This window comes from Benincasa hispida, chromosome 1 (assembly GCF_009727055.1).
Source record: "Benincasa hispida cultivar B227 chromosome 1, ASM972705v1, whole genome shotgun sequence".
In the NCBI taxonomy this organism is placed as follows: domain Eukaryota; kingdom Viridiplantae; phylum Streptophyta; class Magnoliopsida; order Cucurbitales; family Cucurbitaceae; genus Benincasa; species Benincasa hispida.
Window position 1 is genome coordinate 54198997 of NC_052349.1, and position 15044 is coordinate 54214040.

The window sequence follows — 15044 nt, forward strand, 5'->3', positions numbered from 1 at the left end:
CCGATAGTACGTTATCGGTGATAGAAGCTATCATTGATAGCACGTTATCGGTGATAGAGAACTATCACTGATAGCATGATATCAGTGAGATCAATGATAACATCTTATTAGTGATGTTATTAGTGAAAAAAGCTATCAAACCACAATATGGTGATGTTAATGATATCAGTGATAAAACTTAGGTGATATCTATATATCGAGTTTCTTTCAAGGGTAATAACCAGTTATAGAAGTCTATCATTAATAGCCTTAAGTGTTAATATTTCAAGGTTGATTCTAATTGGTGAAAGTCTATTAGTGATAGCGGTTGATAGTTGTTATCAGTGATAGCCATGATAAAAGATTATTAGTGATAACTACTATGATAATCAAAGTTGTTGGTCTTCCTTCAAAGTTGATCACTATTTATAAATCTATCATTGATAGCTACTGATAGCCTTAAGTAGTAATATTTCAACGTTGATTACAATTGATGAAAGTGAATCAATGATAGCTACTAATAATTGATAGCAAATTAAAAGTTAATATTTCAAGATTGTATTAATTTTTCTCAAATTGATAGCTATCGCTGATAGCAACTATCATCGATAGCAATTGATAGAAGCTATCAGTGATAGCTTTTAATTTTAGAAAACCAAGAAGAAGCGAACAAAATGGTGGCTAGGCATGAGTTTTTAGTCTTTTACCATTTTTTGATCTATATATGCAATTATTTTATCCTTGTACTACATATTCTATTATTTTGGGTTTGAATTCTATTTATGCAACTAGCTCTTGTACAAGATCGGACCACGAAATCAGTCACTCTTATTTTATAACGCTGTTTACTATTTAAGATTTACTATTTCAAAGCAATGTCCTAGGTAACTTGACCTTATTCCTATGCTAACTATGAACTCCGGTTTATTCGAGATTATTCTTAGATTTGCATCGGATAGGGTTGGCTCAACAACGTCGGCTCAATAAACTTCTATTTCAGGGTAAGACCGGTAGATAACTGGGGACATAGGGTGCAAGACTGGAATTCACTCCTACCCGCTTTTAGGAATTAGTAGAGAGTTTTGGGTTTTATGTCTAAAAACTCGTGTTTGTAAACAATAAAACTTATTCTGAAAATTCAATAAGTTGTTATCGAAAATATGTGTTGCTTATTTCGTTTTAGAAATCCAATAACCTAAAATACCCATAACTATTATTTGAGTACTTGAACTTTTTGTGGAGACATTAAAAGTGGATCTAGTTCGAGTAAATAGTTAAAATGATCTATAGTATTGAATGAAGTTAGGTACCTTATTCTGGTAACACTATCGGATGCTGGTATGCTATTTGCTTGATAATGTTATGAACAAGAAATTTAAAAAAAAATCCAAAATTTTGGGATTTTATTGGCTATGTTAAAAAACTTCAAAAAAATTAAAAAATGTGGGATATATATTTGTTCGAAAAATTATCCATAAAAAATCTAAAATTTTGGGATGTTATTTGCTAGATAAATAAAATAAAATTTTTGTTGGAAAACAGTTAAGTAAATAACCTTAATCATAATCAAATTATATTTACAAAATAGTTATTACATTTACAAAATGGTTAAGTAGATATATTTAAAAGCAATCTAATTAGTTTTATGATTGAGTTCCATTACAATTGATTTTTCAACGAAAATCCATTATGTTTAAACCATTTTTCATTATGAGTGAGTAAATGAGGTCTTAATTAAAATTTGGTGTAAGTGATGGTGGCGATCTTCTTCCAAAGACAATATTTGATAATGACGGATCTAAGTTGAAAAGTCTTCGAGCTCTTTTCTATCTTATCATTTGAAGTAAATTAGATATGGAACAATTCAAAACCAATAATTTGGAAGAAATTTCCGCCTAATAAAATGTCTTATTATCCTTTAATCTATTGGTAGAGAGAGTGTTGGTGATGATTCTCCGGTAGAAAACCGCTTCTGCTCTCTCTTTTCAATTGTTTTCTTCCTTCAAATATATCTCACACAAACAAACTCGTTTTTTTTCCATCATCTTCGTTCACCCAAAAATTACACGATGGCTAACTTCTAGCCATCACCTCCCGAGACTGTCATCTGTCAACTTCCGACCACCATCTCCAGTAACTGTCATCAGCCAACTTTCGACGAACACCTTTTCCGACCATTGCCAACCAACTTTCAACCACCATCTCTGGTGACTGTCATGACAAATTCCTTTATAGTAATTTGACAAGAACATTTTAGTAATAGCAAATTATAGTAACTTTCTATAATTTGACATTAATAGAACAACTTTCAACCAACTTTCTATACGATGCTCGAGCTGCTAATTATCTATCCAACTTAATTATAGTAAAATACCGCCATATACAGCGCCGGGAGATGTCATCGCACTGCTCGAACAATGGGACCAAATGCTACGCTTAACAAGAGCTACAACCTCACATGGGCGTACCCTGTAGATCCTGGGTTCTATTACATACTTCGACTTCATTTCTGTGAGTTTGAGATGGAGTCGCCGACCCAGGTGACAGAGTGTTCTTGATTCACATCGCAGACATGATGGCCGAGGAGTCCGCGGATGTGATTCAGTGGGCTGGTGGAAGAGGAATCCATATCGAAAGGATTACATTTTGCTTTGCCTAATAGCGACGAACAGGGGAAGGTAAATCTCTCTGTGAAGCTCCAAGCAAATCCAGATGATAGTAAGACTAGATTCACCAATGTCATCTTGAATGCTATTGAAATCTTCAAATTAACCGATTCCCCATCCCAAGCAATCTTCCTCAATGGCCAATCTCGCAGTCGAAGAGTTCAAAAATTAAAACAATAGCCATTGTAGTGCCGCTTGTGGTTGTCATCTTAGTTTTGGGTTTCTTTGTATTTTGGCGCTGCAAAAAAATTTAAAGATCAAAGCTCCGATTCTGATGGAACTTCCCAATTGTCGAGGAACAGAATCAAGACTCGCACCTCAAAACTTCCATCTGAATTATGTCGTTACTTCTCGCTTGCACAGATGAGAGTGGCCACCAACAGTTTTGACGACATTTTCATCGTCGGCATCGGCGTTTCGGCAATGTGTATAAAGGGTATATAGAATGATGGAGCCACCCAAGTTGCATATCAAACGGTTGAAGTAGGATCAAAACAGGGAAGCTCAGGAGTTAAGAACAGAGATCGAGATGCTTTCGCAAACTCCGTCATCTCCATCTTGTTTCCCTGATCGGTACTGTAACGAAGACAATGAATAGATTCTAGTTTACGATTACATGTCATATGGAACCCTCCAAAGTCATCTTTATCGGCAACAATATTGATGAACGACAAACCTCTCCTCGTGGAAGCAACGCCCCAAATCTGTATTGGAGCAACAAAGGGGTTGCAATACCTACATCCGGGTGCCAAGCATACCATCATCCACCGGATGTTAAAACCACTAATATCTTACTAGTATGAAAATTGGTAAGATGAGTTCCTGAATTTTGATTATCGAAAGTTGGGGCCACAACCATATTCAAAGATTATGTCCACACAATGTAAAAGGTAGCTTTGGTTATCTGGACCCAGAGTACTGTCGACGCCTCCAATTGTCTGAAAAATTAAATGTATATTCGTTTGGGGTAGTTCTGTGTGAAGTATTGTGTGCTCGTCCTCCACTGATATTGCACTGCTGACAAAATGCATATTTTATTAGCTGAATGGGTCAAACGAAACGTTCGCGAAAAGACTATTACTCAATCATGACCCAAAAATCAAAGATGAAATTAGATTTGAATGCTTTAGAAAATTAATTCAAATTGTGGTGAGTTGCATTGAAAGAAGAGGGAGTCAAAAGACCATCAATGAACGATGTGATGCGAGGCCTAGAGTTTGCATCCCAATTAAAGAGAGTTCGAACGATGAAAATGTTGAGCTAGTGGCCTCGACAATGTTGAGATTGGCTCTTTGGAGGAGGGATGTCGAGTAACAATATTCAAATGAGCACAACCAGCAACAACAATTCAAGTTTTGTGTATAATAAAGGAATGTCGGGGATCGTTTTCTCTCAACTTAAGGACTTGGAAGGAAGATAGATTCTTAATATTTCAAAATGTTATACATATTGAAACACACTATATAGTAAGTATCACGATCAGTATCTTTCCCTTCAAGTTATGATATAATTAATTTAACATAAAAAGCCCACATTTCAATTAAAATTAAAAATATATATCTTCATGTTGGTAATATTTTAATTTTTATTATTTTTTATTATTTAAAATTAAGTCTATTTCCTATCTGTTACAATGATTTACATCTTTTTTAAGTACAATACCGAATTCATTTGCCAAATTCAAAAAAAACAAGATAAGTTTTTAAAAGTTACTTTTTTTTTCTTCAAAATTTGCTTGGTTTTTTAAATCATTGATAAAAAAGTAGATAACAAAAATAAGAAATTTAGAGATGGATGTGTCTCTAGCTTAATTTTGAGAAAAAAAAAAATAAAAATAAATGGTTATCAAACAAATCCTTATTTATTTATTTTAAATTGTAATGATACAATTAATGAAAACGTTTATTATTTGAATTAGAGAAAAATATCTTTTTGATCACATTTTTGGTTCTAATTTCTATTCGTATCTAGGTTTTAAAATGTTACACATTTAGTCATTAAGTTTTCTTAGTTCATAGGTTTTAAAAATATTACAATTGTACTATTGACATTTGTATTTGTTTCAATTTGGTCCATAAATTTCAAGATTTACCATTTTAACTTCGATTTTCACTAAAAACCCCATTTTTTTCATCTTATTGGTTAATGTATATTAATAAATTATAGTAATTAATATAATTATAATTATTTAAGTTTTACTATTTTTTATCACGTTTAAAATTAAATTTAAAATTTTTACTTCATAATTATTTATTTTAATTAAGAGACATTGATTGAAAGTGAGTATTTAATGAAAAATTAAAGTAGATAAAGCTTGAAGCTTATGGACCAAATGAAAAATAAAATTCAACTCAAGGGTAAAATTATAATATTTTGAGATTTAGGGATTAAATTAAAACTAAACTCAAAATTTCAGTACTAAGTGTAATATTTTGAAATCTAAAGATCAAATAAAAACTAGATGCAAAACTTAGAGAAGTATTTTTCCCTTAAAATTAGTTATATAGACATTTGGGATGAGTTTTGGGATTAATTTTGTATGAGATTCAAGTGATTATATGAAAATTTTAACAGTTTTTTATAATTTGGTAAAATTTATAAAATAATTTAAAGCAAATCACTTTTTGAATTTAGGATATGTTTGGAATACATTTTCAAATATTGAATTTAAAAAATAAAATCATTTTAGAAGAAATTAGAGTGTTTGACAACCACTCAAAATATCTTTCTAAATGTATTTAAATATATTTTTATCAAAATAATTTAAATAAAAATGATTTTTTGAATAATATATATATATATATTTAAGTCCATCTAAATGGACGTCAGTTTGTTTCTAAAGGGAAACCACTCTCTTTTTCGTGTCTTTTTACGGATTGCATCTCTAGCACTCACCGCGTTTTTCTTTTTTCTTTTTGGAATTACTTCCCTTTTTCTGTATTTTATAGACGCACTCACTTTTTTTTTTTTCTTTTTTTTTTTAAAAAAATTTTATTTTCATAACTTCTTTGTTACCATTTTTAAATATATCATTCTTAAATATAGTAAAACGAATAAAAATATTTACAAATAATAGCAAAATATACACTCTATATATGATGGATTGCGACAGATAATGATGAACTATTAGCTATATCTATTTGGTTTATATGCCCTAAAAACTCTAAAAACCTTATACCCTTTGCCCTAAAAACATTCAAATGGTATACACTAAGATGTGCAACTACCATGTGTTCAAATAGTCCTTTCTCGACATATTTTTCGTGTGTTTCACAAAATTTCTTGATCATGGTTTTCATACTTTCTATGTAAACATATGAATTCTTACTTAAATTCGAAAAACAAAAATAAGTTTCAATAAACATACTTTGCTATCGAAAAATTCACAAATAGAAAAAAATGTCAAAATATTTACAAAAATAACAAAAAAATATTGGTAAACACTGATAGACCTTCTATCAATTCGATCAATAATAAACTTTTGTCAACCACAAATTAGTGATAGACTTTCATAAATTTCTACCAGTAATAGACCATTGATATACTTCTATCCGCATCTATCGGTCTCTATCAAATAAGATTAAAATTTTGCTATTTTGTGTAAATAATTTTTTTCTTATTTTTTTCAAACCTCCTTTTCTAATTAGTTTTTCAAATTTTGGTTTGGATTTTAAAAATACATAAAGTGTAGACATCAAAACATACAATCAACAAATACACATGGTATTTCTAGAGTTAATTTTTAAAATCTAAAAAACAAAAACAAATTTTAAAAATTGATTATAGAAAAAACCTTATTTTTTAAGTTCACCAAATATGAGAGTGAAGAAGCAGTCCCTAATTTTTAGGGGATATACTAAACGCTAGTAATGTTTGATTGGCTCAAAAACATAGGCTTCAGTGCTGAAAAAGGTATGCTCAATATTATTATTATTATTATTTATTATATTATTTAAAATCCCGAATTCTAGTATACAAAGAAAAAATATTGCAGTGGATAAATCAACAATAGACACTGGTAACTATATCCATCATTTATCAAAATAATAAATCACATGCAAGGTATCAAAACAAAATTATTAAATAGAGAGTTCTATCAATAATTTGAAATAAAATTTTGACAAGTTAAAATTTACAAAATTTTAAAATATGATATATTTAAGTATATGGATTGGATGATTATGAATGGATAACTTTAATAATCACATAATGTAATAGAATAAAAATAAAAAATCAATTTTGCTCTCATAACAACAGGGATACTTGTAAGAATAGCAAGAAAACATTGCCAAATTTGTAAATTTAACCAACGATTTTTTCAAAATTTATAAATATAGCAAAAAAAAAAAAAAAAAACCATAAAAACCAATTTTCGTTTTATTATTCCAAATTTATCTTTATTGGTGTACCATATATACACAACATGTATATCAATAATATATCTGATATACTTTATATATGATATATCCGTCATCTGATATACTTTATATTTGGTATATTAATTGAGTAATTACTGAAATAAAGTATGTAAGTTATACAATAGATATATCAAATGTATCTCATCATACTATATTTATTAATTAAGAAGTGCTTTGTTCATTTACCATTGCTTGGGACTTAATTTCAATCCTTATTCGTCTAATATAGAATATTATTTTTCTAGTCAATTATAATAAGTTCATAATGGTTCAGTCCATTATGTTAGTAACCATTTTGAATGACTGTTGATAAACTATTGCTACATGCTAATGTTACACTTCAAATCGGGTTTTGAACATGTGTGTTGATATATAATCGATGTACTTGGACAAATGTAATTTTAAGAACTACTGATATACTAATTGTAGAATTTGTACCCTAAAGCCTCGTAATTAATTAGTTATTTGATATAGTACTTAATTTAATTATTAAATATGCAAAATGAATTATCCATTCTAGTAAAAATCTAAGGTTATTTCATGAGACTTGAACAATATGTAGTTGACTGTAGGTGGATCATGTTCAAGTAATAACCTAAAGGATTATTAGTATATGGATAATCTGGGTGCCTTTATCCTAGTAACACTATAGATACACTACACGAATTTGGGTTTATCTCGACGTTGGGGTCATCGACAGAAACTAAGAACATCGTTGAGATAACCTTTCTCGACGGATTAAACGTCGTCGACGAACCGTTGGGAAACTTCGTCGAGAAAATCTTTCGTGGCGGTTTGGAAGCCCTGCCATAGGGGAAAAGAATTATCTCGATGGAGAAAGATAGACTTTCCCCCGACCTGAAGAAAGTCATCGGGAAAAAAGGCAGAACCCCCAACGGTGTACTGTCGGGATTGTACTATTAGCTCGATGGTCTTTGAACCGTTGGGATGAGGTAATATATCTTGATAGTGCGGGTGCCGTCAGGTGTTTTACTTTTCATCGGACGGTGACGTGGACCGTTGGGCGATATCCTTAACCTTAATGGTCTATAGCCATTGTTGGGGATATCTTTAAAGCCCGACAGTGTCTAGTCCACCATCGGGATTCTTTGTTCGACCCTCTACCATCGGGAGACCGTTGGGATTTCTTTAAATAAATAAACAAATTTAAATAGGTTTATATACTATTTAAATCTGTTTATTTATTTTCTTTTTTTAGATTTGTTTTTTTTCTAAATGTCATACCTGTTTGAATCTTACATATATCAATCAAACTAAAATAAGATTGCCAAAATGATGTAAATGTCCATAATAGACTAATAAATATATAGAAAAACGTTTGAATCTACAACCGACGGTTACAAGAGTTTCTAGAACATCCACAATTTCTTAATTGAAAAAACATTACATGATAACAAAGTACATATTGGGATGTGCACAATTCTAAATCCAAATAATATTAACAAAAATCTACAACTTAAATACGTTTGCCGAGAGATGCATCTTCAATAAAAATCTCCACGTACCTACAAATACCAATTTAAATAAGTTTAATGCTCAATATACTATATATCAATCTCAACTAAACAAACCAACTTACCTCAATCATAAATAAACAAAAAAACCAAGAAACTAACTAAGAATATTAATGAATTGAACTCAATCATAAACAAACCAACTTACCTAAATCATAAACCAATCAAAAATCACTTATCTCAATTATAAACAAACCTAAAAACCAACTAATCTAAATCATAAAAAACCAACTTACCTCAATCATAAACCCAACAAACTAATAAACCAACTCAATATAACTTAAACTTAAACATACTTGTATTTAAATTAGATATGCAATCAACTGAAACAAAATAAACTAACTCAAACAAACTAACTTACATAATCAACTGAAATAACCCCCCCTCCCCAAAATTATTTTCAATCGTAATAAACAAACTAACTTGGTAATCGAACTAACTTACACAATCAACTCAACCAAACTAACTTACACAATCAACTGAAACTCCCCCATTTCCCACCCCCCAAAATTATTCTCAATCGTAATAAACAAACTAACTTAATCAACTGAAACAATATAACTTACACAATCAAACAAACTAACTTACACAATCAAACTAACTTACACACTCAATTGAGAATTTCATTACCTATGATACCTTAAAGTTTCAGTGAGAAACTCCTTGTGGTTTAATCTGGGCCCTCGAATCTTTCTCGACAGCCCTAACTGCTACTTCCTGCTTGAGTAAAATTTCTAGGCTTAACTTCTCAAAATATATAATTCGAACCATAGCCCTTCTCTTGCCAAGATTCTTTCTACAAACTTACTTAAAAAGATGTCTATGAGAATACCTTAATGTTTCGGCATGAAAATCCAAGCGGTTCGGTCTAGATCTAGGTTTCTTCATCGAGTGCCTAGAAACACCCGAAAATGAACCTCAAACACTTCCTTCCTTCTCCGGCCTTCTTTCCGGTGAGATCTCCCTTCCAAAGGCTCGATTTCAGCAACTAGATTCGAAGAGCTTTCCAATGGTACCATGTCGCCTGGTTTGCTTGAGTAACACATCTAAAACGAGCCCTTGAGGTGGATTTGACCTACTAGATGAACCTACTTCAACAACTCTTGTTGAGGTATTAGGCTCTTCAATAACTCTTGTTGAAGATTCGGTAGTTTCTTTGGAAATTTCATTCAACACAATTTTACTTCTAGGTTTGTGCTCCCTTATGTCGTCTTCCTCAAGAAAAGTAGCATTTGTCGATACAAATACTTTTTTCTTTAGGATCATAGAAATAACCACCTCTCGTTCCCTTGGGGTAGCCTACAAATAGGCATAACCTTGAATGTGATTCTAGTTTCTTAGAATTAACCTCAAGCACATGTGTTGGACAACCCTAGATTCTGAAATGACGTAAACTACCTTTACAACCATTCCATAACTCCAGAGGTATTTTGGCAACACTCTTGAAGGGAACGCAGTTCAGGATATACGCTGCAGTCTCCACTACATAACCCCAAAATAAGTTAGGTAAAGAAGTGTAACTCATCAGAGATCAAACTATATCCAACAAGGTTCGATTTCTCCTTTCTGATACACCATTTTGCTGAGGTGTACCAGATATTGAGAGTTGGATACAATTCCATGTTCTATTAAATAGGTCTGGAATGTCAAATCCATAAACTCTCCACCTCGATCAAATCGAAGTGTTTTAATCGTTCTATTTAATGCATTTTCAACTTTAGCCTTGATTTCTTTGAACTTTTCAAAAGACTCAGACTTATCTTGCATTAAATAAACGTACCATCTTGAATAATCATCAGTAAAAGTGATGAAATATTTATAACCTCCCCTAGCTCTTACATTCATCGGACCACAAAGGTCTGAATGCACTAGCTCCAGAGGTTCTTTGGCCCTATGACCTTTTCTAGTAAAAGGTGTTTTAGTCATCTTGCCTTCAAGACACGACTCACACACAAGTAAAGAATTTTCTTCTAACTCGAATTTTCTTCTAACTCGTTTAGAAGTCCATTCTTCACCAACCTCTCAATCTTATTGAGATTATGTGTCCTAGTCTTAGGTGCCAAAGTTGGGCATTTTCCTTAGGAGAAATTCTAGGTCTTTTATTTTGAATTACGACAGTTTTAAACATCTCTATGTTATGGAGGACATTTGTTTCTAACGACCTTAGCACATACAAATTATTTTCCAGTTTAGCAGAATATATATCAACACTATTCTTTGTAATAAACACTTTATTAAAAGAAAAGTTTAATTGATAATTGTGTTTTAAAAGTCACTTCGTAGAAACTAAGTTCCTTTTTAAATTAGGAACAACAAATACATCATTCAAAATGAGAAATTTCTGTAAAGATAACTGGAGACCTCCCACTGCCACAACTGAGACGACGTGCCCAGTTCCAACTCGCATCATCATTTCACCTGCATTAAGTTGTCGTCAGGAACTAATTCCCTGAAATGAAGAACAAACATTGTTAGTGGTCCTAGAGTCAATAATCCAAGTAGAATCATCATTCTCAACTAAACAAGTTTAAAAAACAAGCAAATCACATTTACCTTGTTTGACCTTCTTCTTTTCTGCCAAATACCTGGGATAGTTTCTCTTCTAGTATCCATCCTGTTTACAATGGAAACACTTTCCCTTGTCAACCTTCACTGGTTGTCTACCCCTTTCCACCCTTTTCTTTCTTCCACTTATTGGTGCCGGAGGAAGAAGGTACATAATTAGTTCCAGAGGTTGAATCTTTGTGGAACTTTTTGGATGATAAATCTGTTGGGTTTTATGTCTAAAAATCGTGGTTTGTAAAAAATAAAACTTATTTTCAAAATTCAATAAGTTGTTATCGAAAATATGTGCTGCTTATTTCGTTTTAGAAATCCAATAACCTAAAATACCCATGACTATTATTTGAGTACTTGAACTTTTTGTGGAGACATAAAAGTGGATCTGGTTCGAGTAAATAGTTAAAATGATCTAATAATACATGAATGAAGTTTAGGTACCTTATTCTGGTAACACTAATCGAATGCTGGTATGCTATTTGCTTGATAATGTTATGAACAAGAAATTTAAAAAAATCCAAAATTTTGGGATTTTATTGGCTTTGTTAAAAAACTTCAAAAAAAATTAAAAATTGGGATATTATTTGTTCGAAAAGTTATCCATAAAAAATCTAAAATTTTGGGATGTTATTGCTAGATAAATAAAATAAAAATTTTGTTGGAAAATAGTTAAGTAAATAACCTTAATCGTAATCAAATTACATTTACAAAATAGTTATTACGTTTACAAAATGGTTAAGGAGATATATTCAAAGCAATCTAATTAGTTTTATGATTGAGTTCCATTACAATTGATTTATCAACGAAAATCCATTATGTTCAAACCATTTTTCATTATGAGTGAGTAATGAGGTCTTAATTAAAATTTGGTGTAAGTGATGGTGGCGTCTTCTTCCAAAGACAATATTTGATAATGACGGATCTAAGTTGAAAAGTCTTCGAGCTCTTTTCTATCGTATCATTTGAAGTAAATTAAATATGGAACAATTCAAAACCAATAATTTGGAAGAAATTTCCGCCTAATAAAATGTCTTATTATCCTTTAATCTATTGGTAGAGAGAGTGTGTGTGATGATTCTCCGGTAGAAAAACCTCTTCTGCTCTCTTTTTTCAATTGTCTTCTTCCTTCAAATTATTCTCACACAAACAAAACTCCGTCTTTTATCCATTGTCTTCGTTCACAACCAAATTATTTATACTCACAAAATATATATATATATATATATATATATATATATAATATATTATATATATATATATTTCAATTTATCTTTGAATTTAGGGTGTATTTGGAAAGAAGTTCAACTAGGTTTGATAAGCACTCAATATAGATTTTGGAAAAATGAGTTTATAAAATAAGTTGGTTTGAGATAAACACTTGAAGCCAAAATGAATTTTGAGTGTTCAATGGTTAATATCTTCTTTATTTGTATGAGAAATTCCAACCACCACTTCTAACGCCCGTGGCCTAACTCCGGCCACCACTTACAGTGACTACTCGACGACTAACTTCTAGCCACCACCTCCCGAGATTATCATCTGCCAACTTTTGACCACCACCTCCAGTAACTATCATCAGCCAACTTCCGACAAACACCTTTTCCGACCATTGCCAACAAACTTTCAACCACCATCTCTGGTGACTGTCACGATAAATTCCTTTATAGTAATTTGACATTAATAAGAACACTTTTAGTAGATAGCAAACCAAACAAAATTGTCTATAAAAACACTTTGGAGGAAGAGTTGGCAAATATATATGTGTGCTTTTATTTCAGGGTAATTTTCTTAAATGATAAAACTACTTAAAATATTTACAATATAGCAAAATGTCATTGTCTATGAGTGATAGACCATGATAGACATCAATCGCTAATACTGATAGATGTCGATAGACCGCAATAGATGTCTATCTTGGTCTATCACTGATAGACAGTAACATTTTCCTATATTTGTAAATAAGTTGGCTCATTTTTCTTTATTTGAAAATGACTCTTTATTTTAAGGAGTTTTTATCAAATTGTTTAAATGAAAATGAATTTTAGACAAACGTTTGGTTGCTTGCAAACAACAACCACGTGACAGGTGGTATCAGAGCAATGGTTTCAAGGCCTAGGTACCTCATACGCTCTTGCTATGCATATGGAGACTGAGGAAGGACATACTTAATCTGTAGATCAAGTCATTGAGGGACCAATCACTTCAAGACGGAAATAGCATCATCTACAACGAAATTCTCAAAATCTAAGGGCCTTGCGGTAGGAGAATATGTCGAGCTCGACTTGCCAATCTTGAGCAAGGATTGGAGGATGTTCAGCTCACGGTTGGTAGGCTTAGCGATGAATATGAAGGGCTAGTCTAAGAGAATGTCAAGATCACCTCAGTAGCTAAGGAAATGATTGAGGAGTTTAGACGGTAGTTCAAGAGGGAGCTTAATGTATTGGTGACTGAGGTAGTTGATCTTTACAATTTTGTTGAAGGTAAGATCCATGACCTTCATACTGAAATAAACATTGTTAGAACTGAGAGTGGAACACCTCGAGATGCTAGTGGCCCAGCTTCCACTAGCAATGCACCCAGTACGCATAGTGCCCCTGGCCTCAAGGTGCCCAAGTCGGACATCTATAATGGCACTCGCAATGCCATTCTAGTAGAGAACTTCTTGTGCAAACTTGAACAATATTTCGAAGCTTTAAGGGTGTTCGATGACAGAGCCTAAATAATTAATGCCATGTTCCTATTGAAAGAACCGGTGAAGGTTCCTGCGGAAGTGGGGATCGGTCCCAAGGACCGATCCCAATTTTAATAGAACCATAAATTTTAAAGAAACATACAGAAATGCATTTAATTAAGATTATAACATGCTAATTATAAAATTGAGAAGAAAGAAGATGGAAATAGAAAAAACACCCTCGAAGATCTAATCTTCTTCAAGTAATCCTTTTCTCCAAAAAAATCAAGAATTGTGACGTGCTCGAAACCCTAACTGGCCACCACCACAAAAGTTTCCTCTATGTTCTCTAGGATGAAAATCCACGGAGTTGTGGGCTCTTGGTATTTTGGAAGAGAGGAAAATGAAGATTGAGAGGAATGAGACGGTGAGATCTTGAGAACTCTTCTTAGGGAAATCTTCTATAAGTTTTTCACCTAGAGTTCTCTATAAAACTCAAAAAATGGAAAAAGGAGAAAACCAACAAATCTGCTCCCCACTCACACATACACGTTGTAGAGAGAAAAAGGGGGAGGGAGTTGTTTTTCAAAAATTTAAATTAATTAAAAGAAAAAATATTTAATAAGACATTAATATATATTTATATGATAACCACTTGATCATGTAATATATATTAAACTTTATGTTATATCAAATATAACATATAATCTATAGTTTGATATTGTATCAAATACAATATAACCTATAGTTTTCATTGTCTCATTAATTCATGGTATTTAATATAAATCTCATTTATACTAAATTTATTTATATGAATCCAATTCACATAATTAATATTTGAATCATATTCAAGTATTTATTTTCTCTCAAATAAACTTTATATTATAATGTATCATATAGATTATAGTAATTATATCACATATATTAAATTAAATTTATTATATGACATATAATTAATTCCATCAATTAATTTGAAGAATTCAAATTAATAAAAAATTGATTCTCATTTAATCCCTGTTGAGCTACAGATGGGACCTCATGGACCTGTAGCTTGAAGCCATTGAATAATTAATTAAACTGTTTTAATTAAATTATGCAACATCCATTAACTGTCGGGCACCTCACTAAAGACCAACAGTTGCACTTTTCGCATTACAGATATATTTCTATGTCCATTGGATATAACCAGTCAATAGTGCGATAACCCTTCACAAAT

General features: G+C 31.7%; 1 pseudogene; it reads left to right on the forward strand.

Annotated features, from left to right (window-relative positions):
* The first annotated feature begins 2331 nt into the window (after window positions 1-2331).
* Window positions 2332-3909, forward strand: LOC120077959 (annotated as a pseudogene).
* The last annotated feature ends 11135 nt before the right edge of the window (window positions 3910-15044 follow it).